Source organism: Podarcis gaigeae, assembly GCF_964106915.1.
Source record: "Podarcis gaigeae genome assembly, chromosome: 1".
Classification (NCBI taxonomy): domain Eukaryota; kingdom Metazoa; phylum Chordata; class Lepidosauria; order Squamata; family Lacertidae; genus Podarcis; species Podarcis gaigeae.
Genome location: NC_139678.1, coordinates 67,084,286 through 67,098,396, shown reverse-complemented (window position 1 = coordinate 67,098,396; position 14,111 = coordinate 67,084,286). Strand labels below are relative to the sequence as shown.

General features: G+C 41.8%; 1 protein-coding gene across 22 annotated transcripts in view; it reads left to right on the top strand.

Annotated features, from left to right (window-relative positions):
• Window positions 1-1,092: 1,092 nt before the first annotated feature.
• FAR1 (fatty acyl-CoA reductase 1) overlaps window positions 1,093-14,111 on the top strand; it is a 38,270-nt gene continuing 25,251 nt past the window's right edge. For 2 of the 22 annotated variants that reach the window (XM_083725378.1, XM_083725372.1), the window contains exons 1-3: window positions 1,094-1,241; window positions 2,432-2,520; window positions 10,914-11,083. The gene's annotated coding sequence lies outside the window, so the exon portion shown is untranslated. The other 20 variants (XM_083725380.1, XM_083725389.1, XM_083725392.1 and 17 more) reach the window with 18 other exon arrangements.

The window sequence follows — 14,111 nt, the reverse complement described above, 5'->3', positions numbered from 1 at the left end:
TGGAATACACAAGATGAAACGGTTAAATCGGCTATGATAAAATGGGCACAGGACATTGGGTACAATATCATGTTTGCTGACTGGGAAAGGTTATGGACCACCGGTCTGAAATTCACGGCATGTAATGCCTTGAAAGAAAATATTATGAAAATGATATATAGGTGGTACATGACCCCAGTCAAGCTTGCAAAAATATACCATTTGTCTGATAACAAATGTTGGAAATGTAAAGAAACAGAAGGAACATTCTTTCACCTCTGGTGGACCTGCCCTAGAGTTAAGGCTTTCTGGGAAATGATATATAATGAGTTGAAAAAGGTATTTAAGTATACCTTCCCTAAGAAACCAGAGGCCTTTCTTTTGGGCATCGTCGGCCAGAGGGTGTTAAAGAAGGACCGAACACTTTTTATGTATGCAACAACAGCAGCAATGATACTAGTCGCCAAGTACTGGAAAACCCAAGATTTACCCACACTGGAAGAATGGCAGATGCAACTGATAGACTATATGGAGTTAGCAGAAATGACCGGCAGAATCCGAGACCTGGGAGAAGAAGCCGTGGAGGAGGACTGGAAGAAACTCAAGGACTATATACAAAAATATTGTAAACTGTATGAGTGTTGAGAAAGATGCAAGATTATAAATAATATGGCACTATTAAATTAGTTGAAAGGAATATGAAGATAAGTGAAAACATATGAAAAGCTAATCTTTGGTTAAATAACATGTTAAAATCAAGTTTTTAAGATTGGGGTAAAATTATTTAACATTTGGGACGTAATATCTGAAAGTTATAAAATAAGAATTGAAGCAAGGTAATAAATTGCTGGACAAAGTTTGATAAACTTGGAACGCAGGAACGAGAGACGTGAGGAAGTCCAATGAAGTGAAGAAAGTATGATTATTGTAAAGTTATATGTCGTTTTGTTTGTTTTTTATATTGTATTAAGAAAATTTTGAATAAATATCTTATATATATAAAAAAACTTTCTGTTCCTCCTGGGCTGGAGCATCCTTCATTGCATGTGACAAGTGGGTGGGCGTGACCTTTCCAGACATGGTAAAAGGCCAAGGCATGCTGCTAATCTTTCTTTTCTATCTTCCTTTCGTCCTGTGAACTGCTGGACTGGTAGCCTGCAGTCACTAGGTAAATCTCCCTTAAGGGGTAAACCTGTTTGTATATGTTTGAAACTTTAAGCCTAAAGCCTGCCTTCAGGGATCACACTGTACTCTGCCTGATCGTGAGTAAACTTTCTTTTTGTTACTTATGAATAAGACTGTGGGGTCTTTATTCTTTTAGGAGGGATTCAAGGGGTCTTACCAGGAAAATATTAAAACACATTTCAATCTGGACAAGCCAGATTGAAGTGCATATTGCCTTAAGAAACTCACACAAGTTTGCAACAGGTTTTCTGCTATGTAAAAAGGGAATGCACTCTGCTAAGTAAAGGAACTTGCTAACGCAAGTTAGGAACTATATTAATAAAGAAGATATCCTCTCCTGCCACTCTGAACATTTCCACAGCATGCACACTATTTGAATGGCAACGTCCAGTGCTTTTTTTCTGGGGGGATGCATACCCCTAAACATTTTGTGAATCTAAGTTTGGCCTCATTGAGGGGCAGTATTTCAATATGAGTAGGAAAATGAGTACTCCTAAACATTTTTTAAAGAAAAAAAGCCCTGGCGATGTCCATCAACTTTGGGATGGCAACCCCCTCAAATGTTGTATTTGAATGTGGGGCAAAGGGACCTTGGCCCCTAGAAGTTGGCTCCTATGTCCAGAGTGCAGGTCTCTAAAAAAAAAACCCACTGTGTCCATGTACGTGATGACTGGGTGCGAACGTTCAACGCCAAGTTACTGAAGAAAAAATTAAGTTGCAATAGGGGGCCACTTAGATAACTCAAAGGAGTCGGTGGACCAGCTTTTGGAAATAGTAAGGATATGGGTCACGAGATGGAAATCCGGAGGCCGAGCAGCGGCAACTTCCCTTTCTCGAGTCGGACGCAACCACGGGAAACCTATGCGTGCCTAGCGGGAAAACGCCGTGATAAGCAATGCCGAGCCGAAGGCGCAGCCGGTGCACAGCTTTTTAATTATGACAATGCTCATTCTACAGACATCCGCCTGGAGCTGCTGCCTCCAAGGTAATGGCGAGGCCAGGCGAGACGCAGCAGAGTCGACCCTCTCTGCTCCTCTCCTTTCCCTCTATTGGCCAGACTCCCTCCGCAACTGAGAGGCAGCCAACCCGCCCGCGCTCTGAATGGACGCGAAGCGGACGGCGGGAGGCGGGCCTCCTCGACACTCGACCAACCAGGGACGGCCGGCGTAGGGCAGAGTGGCGCGCTGCCGGCCGTAACGTCGCGCGAGCGCCAATCGCAGCGGGCTAACCTCTCCGCCCCCGCGTCTTCTTTTTCTCCTTCCTCCAGGGCCGCTTGTTGGGCATATAGCGGCGCGGCAGCACCAACTCCACCACAGCCGCGGGCGGCAGCAGCATCACCACGACCTGCAGCAGCAAGTAAGCGGATTCGTTCAGGGAGGCGTCGGAGCGGGCGGGGCTTGAGGGAGAGAGGGAGGTGGTGAGCGCGAGCCGGCTCTGAGGAAGGAGGCGCAACCGCCCGTCGTGCGTGCGGCAGGACCCGAGTGCCGGTGAGGGACGGCGGGTTGGGCGGGTGACCGTTGGCCGCGGGGAGGTCGCGAGCGAGAGGCTGTGGGCAAGGGAGGGGGGTGAGGCGAGGCGGGAGGGGGCAGTTCCGCTCCACGGAGGGCGGGGGAAGGGGAGATGAGGCGAGGAGGCCCCTGGGGTGCCGCGGCTTCCTCTGAGGGGAACCTTGCCGGATGGAGAAGACTCGGAAAGCGAAGCCGGTGGGTGGGGCGTCTGGGCGGCGGATACTCTCCTGGTGCGGCTTGGGAAGAGTTGAGGGAGGGCGGCCGGGTGGGAAACGACGCTCACGTTGTGGGGCGGCCTGTTCCGTTCCCCGCACCCCCAAGTGGAAAGGGGCCTGAGTGTTAACTGGAGCACGAGTTTATTTTATTTATTTATTTGAGAGCATTGTTACTGTACCCTTTCTTAAAAATGTGGAGAATGCGGAGGCCCGAGAGAGCCAGGAAACCGCCGGCGGAGCCGAGTTGTGGAGCCAGGGGGAAAGATGTGCTGCTGCTGCTGCTGCTGCCGCCGCCTGGGTCTGAGACCCTGGAGGTGGAGGTGCACGGGCGGCTGTGAGAAGCGCCGCGCAAGTTTGAGGTCGCTCGTTGCAATACCGAGCCTTGGGGACAACTTAACGCAGGTTGCCTCTCTCCTTCGCTTTCCTCACCTCACCCCTTTCCATCCAGAAGCGGCCGAAAACGGTTTCTAGGTCGTGGACTGATGTCTTGTTCTCCTGCGGTTGTGTAATAGGGTTGTCATGAGCACATGTTGGGCGAGATGCACGAAGACTGAGGAAGTCTTCAGTTTGCAACTGCACACACACACACACGCCCCCCCCCCAACTGCAGGTCTTTCAAGCACAGTTTTCATAATGAGAAACCAAGCTTTCTTGGGCATGGCCAAATATTTGTGGAAGGTGGAGAATGAATCTCAACCCGCCCTGGTATTTTTAACGCCTTCTGGCTGTTCCCTTAAGATATTGTTCCCTTGGGTGGGGCTCCCTGCTGGGGATAAAGAATATGGCCCTTGTAATAAAGCTCTGGGTCTTGGCAGCCATTATTCCAGTGTAAGCGAATCTGTGCCATAGTGTGACTTCCCTGTCATGCCTATATAATAGTGAATACTGGCTTTGGCAAGAAAAAAATTGGCATACCAAGGAAGGATGTATCTCTTGCAGCACCCAAAGTTAGGAAATGTGCGTCTGTCAAAAGGAACTGCTTGTAGTAAAACTTAAGGAAATTGCAATTGCAAAACCTAGTAAAAGGTAAAGGGACCCATGACCATTAGGTCCAGTTGTGGCCGACTCTGGGGTTGTGGCGCTCATCTCGCTTTACTGGCCGAGGGAGCCGGCGTACAGCTTTCGGGTCATGTGGCCAGCATGACTAAGCCGCTTCTGGCGAACCAGAGTAGCATACGGAAACACCGTTTACCTTCCCGCCGGAGCAGTACCTATTTATCTACTTGCACTTTGACGTGCTTTCGAACTGCTAGGTTTGCAGGAGCTGGGACCGAGCAATGGGAGCTCACCCCGTCGCCGGGATTCAAACCACCGACCTTCTGATCGTCAAGTCCTGGGCTCTGTGGTTTAACCCACAGCAAAGCAAACTTCCTTAATACACCCAAGATTACTAGTTTGATGTTAGAAAATTAAAGTTTTGTGTATGTAAAAGAGCCACAGCTCTCTCTTCAATCTTACACATTTCTAGTTCAGTACATTTACCCCCAGGAAAATATGTGTAGTATTGCAGCCATAAAAAGTATAGATGGAGCTTTGTTCAGCACTAGTGAGACATCTGGATGTCACAGTTCAAGAAGGATGTTGACAAAGTAGAATAAATTCTGAAAAGAGCTGCAGAAGTAGTAAAAAGTCTGAAGTAAAGACTAAATAAATTGGGTATGTTGATCCAAAGTATGTGTTCAAAGCTTTTTATTATTTAAAAGGATATTCCAAAGAGAAGGCAGTTTCTACTTTCCCTACAATGTAGGAAACTTCAAAATAATGGAAAATGAGGTGAAAGAAAATTGAGCATTGAAGAAATTAGCTTAGAATGAGGTTTTGGAAAGAGTGTACAGTGGTACCTCTAGATAAGAACGGGATCCGTTCCGGAGCCCCGTTCGCATCTAGAGGTAAACGTATCTAGTGACGGTACATCTGCTCATGCATGTGTCGCTTTTTGCCACTTCTGCACATGCGCGTGATGTCATTTTGAGCGTCTGCGCATGCGCAAGCAGCGAAACCCGGAAGTAATGTGCTCTGTTACTTCCGGGTTGCTGCGGAGCGCAATTCGAAGCATATTTAACCCGAGGTATGACTATTGTTTCTGTATTTTCAGTTTGCTGGTCATTCTAGGGGCAAGTGTGACTTTCATTTCATTTCACATTATAGCCCCTAGTGAGATTTCCTTCACAATTGAATTTTTAATGCTTGCAAATGATAATGTTTATAAGGTTTCAAAGGAATTTGTAAAGCATTACCATATTGGCCTGAATATAAGCCACACCTTTAAAATTCAAGGGGAAAAAAGACAGTACCTAAATATAAGCAGCTCCTTTAAAATTCGCAGGCTCTCATACCCATTCTGTTTTACCGTATGTCTGTTTCAGCAGTGATATTGTAAAAGCCAATTTTTGTAAGGTCACGAATTTAAGCCGCACTTTAACTTTTCACGGTCAGAACTTGGAAAAAAAGAAGTGAGGCTTATATTCAGGCCAATACGGTCATTCAAAGAGCAAGTTTCAGGTAAACAACATTTACAGGGATGTTTCTTCTAACTCTTTGTGTAGAGCCTACACAGTTCATTACATTGCTTCCTGCACATTCTACTTAACAGACACCTTTGGAAGTGTTAGGTCCATCCAAAATCCCTTATTATATATCAATTTCAGACACATGGAATGAAAAATCACTTTAAAAATGCCAGTGTTTAGCAGTCCTTCATTCATGTCCTTGGTGAACATCTTAGAATATATCTAGTTTTATGGTGGTTGTAACAGCACTTTAAATTTATATTTTACATTCTGGCTTTTGAATAAAAAAGCATCCATGAGACAGCCAACAATCAGTTATATATTAAAACAACTATTCTCTCTATTAAAATCAACAGCTATTTGATTAAAACCAGTAGCTGTAAGCAAAACAAATCCTAGCAAGGAAACAAAGAAAATATCAAGCCAAAGAGGGAGATCCCTTCAAAAATAGAGCTGCCAAAGCACTCCAAGGGCACATTTACTAGCTGTTGGTATGCCCGAAAGGATGGATCTGATTTTTCCTCAGAAGTGACTTCTAGACTTGGTGGCCTCTTGAAAGGTAATCCCTCCTCCAATATACTTTAAATAGTAGATGAACATAGAGGAAGATCTATGTCTAACAGTAGATTCACATGGGAGCAGTCCATCCTTTAAGTAAAGCCTTAAATAGCCTGCATCTAAAAGTCAGTTTCAGAATTCCAGTCAACAGCACTTTCATCTGTCTGCATTACTATTTTGTTCACTCACTAAACAGTCCCTCAGTGATCCAAGACACCTATTTAGGACATCTAATACTTCCCTAGGATCAGATAGGAAAATCTGAAAGAAACTTGAGTACTGTAATTAGTTTTGACACCAAACCTCAAACTTATAGGCAACATCACCCAGCAGTTCCACATGGATATTTAAACAGTACAGTGGTACCTCGGGTTAAGAACTTAATTTGTTCCGGAGGTCCATTCTTAACCTGAAACTGTTCTTAATCTGAAGCACCACTTTAGCTAATGGGGCCTCCCGCTGCTGCCGCGGCGCCATTTCTGTTCTCATCCTGAAGCAAAGTTCTTAACCCGAGGTACTATTTCTGGGTTAGCGGAGTCTGTAACCCGAAGCGCCTGTAACCTGAGGTACCACTGTATAGGAGACAAGCAGGATCCCTATGGCATCATACAAGCCAGCCACTATTGGGATCAGTTCTTCCATCTGTGTTTTCACAATGCTTATTTACTGGCAAAACAAAAAAAATTCCTTCCAGTAGCACCTTAAAGACCAACTAAGTCAGTTCTTGGTATGAGCTTTCGTGTGCATGCACACTTCTTCAGATATCTGAAGTATCTGTGTATCTGAAGAAGTGTGCATGCACACGAAAGCTCATACCAAGAACTGACTTAGTTGGTCTTTAAGGTGCTACTGGAAGGAATTTTTTTTGTTTTGACTATGGCAGACCAACACGGCTACCTATCTGTAACTTATTTACTGGAGTAGTCAGGGCAATCCATAGCTGGCTGCAAAGCCAACTTGAAAATATTTATGTGGGCAGTAAACTTGGTGCTTTACTTCAAATGTAAACAGAAATTGGACTTTGAAACTTAAGATATGTGAGGTGTGAGAAAGTAAATAAAAATCTATGTGAGACACATTGCTGATAATTAAATGGCAAGTGACTGTGACTTGTAATTGCTATATCTGAATAGTCCATAAAGGTATATTTGAAGCTTTTTTAATGGAAAAAATGAGGAATACTCTAATATTTGTCATTAAGGTAGTTTCTGTCTTAAAGATTAACTTTTTACAAGTCTGAATTTGTAAATAGAAGGCCTTCTTTCACATCTTTAAAGAGAACTTATGGGGGAGGGGGATTATGTACCTTTCATGTTAAGCCCTGAAACTTTTTTACCGCTCATGCCACTATCATTTCCGTTCTTTATTCTTCTTAATATAGTAGCTGCTGTTTATGTGTATACTATACTTTGTTAGTCCGTTGATGGAAGCTTGTGCACTCTTGTATTTTCCACCTGAGTTGGAATTGACATGAGATAGTGAAGTTTAAAATTCAGAAACAAATTTGTAAAAGCAAACAACACTGTCACCATTAGACCATTTTTCCTTACTAGTTCTGTTGGATGTTTACAATAGCTCTGCTTTCTGGTGAGTGGAGAATGAATCGGTTTCTTGCCACAATGTGTAGTCAGTTGACGAAGACAGTGTCTGAAATATCCATGCAGTGAACAACTACATACTGGGGATTGATATTACTGAAACCAGTTATGGTATATTTAATTCACAGTTTCAGCACAGATAATTACATATGAAAATGCTTCCTGGTAAAAAAAATCCTTTACACTATTAGCCAGTGCATAGAACAACCAAGTCCTCTGATGCATTGTGTTGGAAGGATTTTGGATGGAGCAAAAGTGCCCAGCTTTGCTCTGCTGATAGGGAGCTTTGCTGTTGGAGGGGAAGCCCTGCCAACGAAGGGCAGGTACATGTTACCACTGGCAGCACTCACCAAAACCTGATGTTTCTAGTGCTGGTGGATTGCTCCTGGGTCACTGTTGGTGCAGCAGGCTAGATCCAGGGCTCTTTACTGTGTCAGCCCAGGAGCTGGCACAGTAAAGGAGTACTTTTATGATGAGCCCAGCCTCAGCCGGGGAGGGCGGGATACAAATAGTTTATTATTATTATTATTATTATTATTATTATTATTATTATTATTACTTTTTCCTTCCCTCTCCCTTTCACCCTTGCCAGCATGAGAAGTGTGGCTATGGAAGGTGCAGTGGCTTTACTGCTCTTATCAAGTGGCCAGGAATTTGGATTAAACACTTGGTATTAGTGGCTAACTAAGGAAGCAACGGGGTACAAAATCATCAAATGTTCTCCTTTTTTAAATTAAAAGTTGCACAGGTAGTTCCCACCGCCTCTCAACTGACTGGGGAAGGGTTGATCAGTATTTTCCAAGTGGTATTGTATGGCAAGCTCCCAGCCTTTTATTTTGTTTATGTTTGTTTTCAAAACATTACTCTGCCTAATTTGGAAAGGAACTCAAGTTCGTTTACAACCTGAAGCATAATAATAAATTACATAACTATACCCTTTAAATCACAAATACTGACATCAAAGCCAACGTCTCATATGAAAACCCAAAGCCACCAACAGTCTGGTAAAAGTCTTTTAAAACAGACATGTTTTTGCTAGTCACCTAAAACAATATAGTGATAGTTTGACCCTTGTTAAGGCATTCCACAGGATGAGTGTTACAACAAAAAAGCCTCTGTCTTCCTGCAACTTTGCCGTCTGCAGGCAACTTGAGATCAAGGAATATCCTCCAATTACAAACATAGTCTTTCAGGTAGAGTCTAACCTCATCCAAAACACACTCCAAACCAAAGTCCATCCACTAACAGTACTTATGTTTTGTCTGACTTAAGCTTCAGTTTGTTCCAGTGCCTCACAGCTACCAAGCATTAGTTCAACCTTTCAGCTCGCTTCCTAGGATCAGATGGAAATGAGAGATAGGTATCAGCAGCATACTGAGAGCTCTGCACCCCAGCCATCAGTTGCATGCAGATATTAAACAATCTTGCAGAACCTCATAATTACCTAGCACTACCTTCTGCGTCCTCTCAGGTTTGAATGGAGCCACTTCAACATCGTTCCCCCAGTTTCCATCTTTTGGAGACAATCCATAAGAAAAGCATGGCCAATGGTATCAAAAGCCACTGAGAGGTTCAGGAGAATAGATAGTAAATGTCCCAATACAGATCTTACACTTAGGTGAATAGGGCAAATTCAATGCCAGAAATGAACTGAAAGCCAGACAGGAAATTCTGGAGCTGTGCTGCCACAACATGTTTGCACATTTTGCCCCTAAAAGGGATGGTAGACACTGGCCACTAGTTGTTTAAATCAGAGAGTGTAATGATTGCTTTCCCCCACTAGAAAAACAATAGGATGCGATTCAACATTGCAGTATGGTTCTGCCAATGCAAGTATTTCTGCTTCCTAGATGGAATGATCTCCTCTCTCTCTCTCTATCTCTCTCTCTCTCTCTCTTTCTTTCTCTTTCTCTCTCTCACACACAAACACATACGCAACCTATGCTCTGTTCTCAGGGTTCTCCCCGCAAAAATACTGGCTTTTGCAAGCACAACAACTTAGTTGAATCTATATTACCATTCTCTTAAGTACCAAAGGCACTCAACACTTTCTGAGAGAAGTACTTATTACCGCACTCACTCATGTGTGCATATGTGACCATTCTGATTCCACATCCAGTTTGAGTGAGAATCAAGAGCCAAGCCTGTTAACTGCATCTCTCTACGGATTTAATGCTCCTCTTCAGGGTGATGTATAGCATTGAATAATATACTCTGTTCAGTTAGAATGAAATGCTTGTAATCTTGAGATACTTTCATTTTTAATGTTTAGTATTTTCTAAACGACAATTAGTGCTACAAAAGCATGAACCCGATTTTAAGAACAATGCAAATACATAATTTAAAATGTTAATATATTAAGTGATCAGAAGTATACGGCTTTGACTCGTCCCTAACCTGTTCAGATCTACCAATCTGTGTACTTTTCTAAAGCAGACCTTTGACTTTGATATTGTGGGATAAAGCCATGATTTATCTTGAAGTGTGGTCTTACCTAAAGTAAAAAACAGGGAGTTTCTGATGAGGAGTTGAACTTGCCTTTGGCACATATCTCTAGTGTTCAAGTCAGCCCTGCCAAATTGGCATATACCTTCTTTACAGTTTCCAGTGCTTGAAGGTCAGTGAGGCAATCCCTTTTTTATAGAGGTCCTGCTTTGGGATTCTGCTGAAAAACAAACTTTAGCCCCATGTGGTCCTGATGAATCTTTTAATATATCGTATTTTTTGCTCTATAAGACGCACCAGACCACAAGATGCACCTAGTTTTTGGAGGAGGAAAACAAGAAAAAAAATATTCTGAATCTCAGAAGCCAGAATAGCAAGAGGGATCACTACGCAGTGAAAGCAGCAATCCCTCTTGCTGTTCTGGCTTCTGTGATAGCTGGGCACCCTGCATTCGCTCCATAAGACACACACACATTTCCCCTTACTTTTTAGGAGGGAAAAAGTGAGTCTTATAGAGCAAAAAATATGGTAACTACTTTGCACTAAGCTCAGATAATATCTTCAACTTAGTTGTCTTGTTCTTTTCATGATCCTATGTTTCATGATCCTTAAATAAATAAAGGAATTTTTTTGGCGTGGTGAACATGTTCCATACTGTTGCAACAGTGCCATCAGTTGCATTTTGTCAGGTGGAATATTTATATTCCTTGGAGTTCTCCACACTATGGAAGAAAACTTAAAGTGCCAAACGTTGACATATGTTAATTCTTTTTTTTCTTTTAAGGGCTCTAGTTTCTGTGAGGTAGCCAAGACTATAACAAAAGTTGATAGTTGAACAGATTTCCTCTAATTTTAAGAACAGCAAATTATGTATTATTGCAAATAACTATATTATATAATACTTCTATTTTCTAGTTCAGAACAAGAAGCAGTTTGTCCTAACCTGAACTGGTCTTCCCTGGGAGATGGCTAAGCTTGTTCCAGCCTTCAAGAAAATCACTAGGAAGCAACAATTTTAAATGTACAGCCTGCTTTATATCAGAGGCCAGGAAAAGGAAAGCTAATATTAAAACCATATAAAACAGGTAGGATAAAACTGATGAAAAGTTTCCAGTGTTAGCACAGTCTCACCCAACTTAGTCTTCAGTTTTAAAATCCAGGCCAAATTGGTCTTTATGATTCATAAATGTTTTTGAGCTCTGACACTCGAGAAAAATAACAGTCCATTCTTACAGGTGCTTCAAAGTGCACCACTTTGTACACACCCTTGCCAGCCAGATAAGACATACAGGTGGGTGTCTTTGTTTGAACTTGGACATTGTGATGAGGCACATTGGATGAACAAATACTTTCTCTGATAATTCAACCCATATTATTTTGGACCCAAAATAGTACCTTAAATTGTACCTGAAAGATGCCGGCGATGATACTGGAAATGCTTTTGGATGTGCTATATGCATACTGATACTTCTGTTTTTCAATACAGCCCAGTGCACAATAATTTAACATGAATGACAGTTGCGGGTGTTAAGTGGAAAGTTTCGTGGCCTTTTCAATGGTACCCTGGCTGCTGTTGCAATCTGGAATTAATTCCAGACACAGCTGTAGAACCAGGAGTGCAGTCTACGCTAATCGTTCTTTTGTCATGCTCACATTTATTTCCAGTTGGCGAGTTTGCATCCATTATTTAACAGTAGGCAAAAACAGAGCCAGACTAGATTAAATTCGTTGCAGGTAGGTCAGTCTCTGAACAGAAGCAGTCAAAAATCTAAGTTACTCACTAAATAGAATAAGTGGGACTTCCAACAAAATGCTACTGTGGGGCTCTATTCAGTGCCCATGGTACTTTGTCATGTCCTTTCCCATGATACTCCATTCCTGCGCTCATCCATACTTCCCTTCTCTTCTCCATCCTCCAACCAGTCAGCCAGCATTTATTGGCCACCAAGCATCCCCATAACTTTCTCTTATGTATGGATGCTTACATTTTGGTTATATAAGGTTTTGCACTTGTCTCTTCACTTTAGAAATGGTGGGAATGATAACTGCTGAACCTTAAAACATTCATTCTCTGTAGAGAGGGTGCTACTACTATAGAATACTTGGTTTTGAAAACAAAACTAAAAAGTGTTTACTGTAATTGGTAAGCTTTGACTGAGCAGTGCTCTTGTTGTCTGTCTTGATGTTTCACCCAGCTTGGATTGATTTAAATAATCATAGTATGTGGAGCATCTTCTTTTGTTTTTGTTTCCTGATGTAGATAATTTTGAACCTGTTTTCTGTGCTTCTGAATATTAGATTATATTTTAAGGTTCAACTATATAAAATATTTGGTTTTAAGTTAATATAGTTTTAAATAAATCCCATGGTTTTTTTGCTATATTATTTCAAATGTCTGCAAGGCTCTGATGCAAGCATAGTACAAAATTAAAAATTAACTCCATATATTTAGTGTTTTCTTTGTATCTTGCTATGTTGCCCTTCTGCAAAGCTCAAAGTTCTAGCTCCTATTGATATTATTTAACCAGAAAAGCTTAGCTTAGGTATATGTCCACATTTTATCTACAATTGTTATCTCTTGTGTCTGCTATATCTTCTCCCATTTGTAAAACTTGAGTTCTGAAAAGAATGTGATTTAATAAAGCTTGTACTTCCAACAAAGCAGAGATGTTGCAGTATATGGGGCTAACAAGAGCAACTATTGTATGCTCCACAATGGTGCTCACACAGCGTTAGACACAAGAATCTTTTATTAAGAGGAAATGTTGGCCACAGTGCTGGAGCTATTAGTCCCTGTTTGGATTTTTTTTTTTTAAGTTTCTTCCATCAGACTGTTGATCAAACATTTCTGTCAAAAGGGCAGTACCTCAGAATGCATTGTTATGCTCCTGAATACTGAATTTATAAATGTTTGTTTCATTTAAGAGTGGACACTTCTGCAAGAAATTCTGGACAAATAACATTTAGGAATCTCACATTGAGGGTCTTTTTATCTTTTGTGGGGGGGGGGAATAGTGACAAAGATATGCAAAGTCAAATTTTAACTAGCTTATTTTTTTTCTTTGGCTTTCTATAATGTTTCTTGATCTAACACCCAAAGCATTAAAGAAACTAGCACGCACAGCATTCCTGCTTATCCTTTATTTTTCATTTGCAGTGTAGATTGAATTGCAAGATTCAACACTCCACAATCAATGACTAGTTGCTACTATGTAGCAACCTGTTGTGGATGTTCACATAGCAGGAATATCTGTGAGTAAATGAACTGGCTGTGCATGCTATATTAGAAATGAAAGGAAACATTTATTGGCTGGCATATTGGACCACGTTCCAATGAAATCCCTGGTTTCCATACGTTTCTAAACGTTAGTGAGCAGTTCAAGTGGAATACACATACATTAAAGGTGCCAGTTTTTCAGCAAACCTTAGGGACACTCCTGTAGCTCTCCTTGACTTCGGCATCCTCATTTAGCCATGAGTTGAGACAAATGTACCCTGCACTCTGTCAAATATATCTTTCCTGTCTTTCCAGTTTGGCAACTAACCCCATACCAGTTATTTCTACTTCTGCTGCTTGCTTTCACTAGTAAGATGAACAAAGCATTAGTGACTCTTGTGGCAAAAAGTGTTAGGACACAGAGCAGGGAGTTGGAGGCCAAAGTGAGAGGAGTTATATTATTTAGTTCAGGATAAACCAAGATTTCTTCAAAGCCTAACCAGCTCATTGTAGAAGGGTAAATTGGTTGGGACTGAAGGACTAGGGAGATACAAATGATTTGAGCTATTGAAATAATTGTGTAGAACAGAGCTGATTTTTAGCTCTTGAATACTCACTCAGGATTGTATGTGTGCATAATGCTGCAACCCATGTCTTGAGATAAGGGAAGAGCTGCCTGTGCTTAAAGGCCATTGTTACTTAGACCTAGAGAAGGAGTGCCCTAGGGCTGCAGAGATATTTGCTATGAAGCACTGTTAGGAATTAGCCAGGCATGTTTTGCTACTGCTATGGGTCTAATTTTGATGACATAGAAATTTCTGGGCACCAGGTTGGCGACCAAAGTATAAAAACCTCTGCCTTAGTTCATAGTTAATACAGTTTCCACTGTGTGTGGG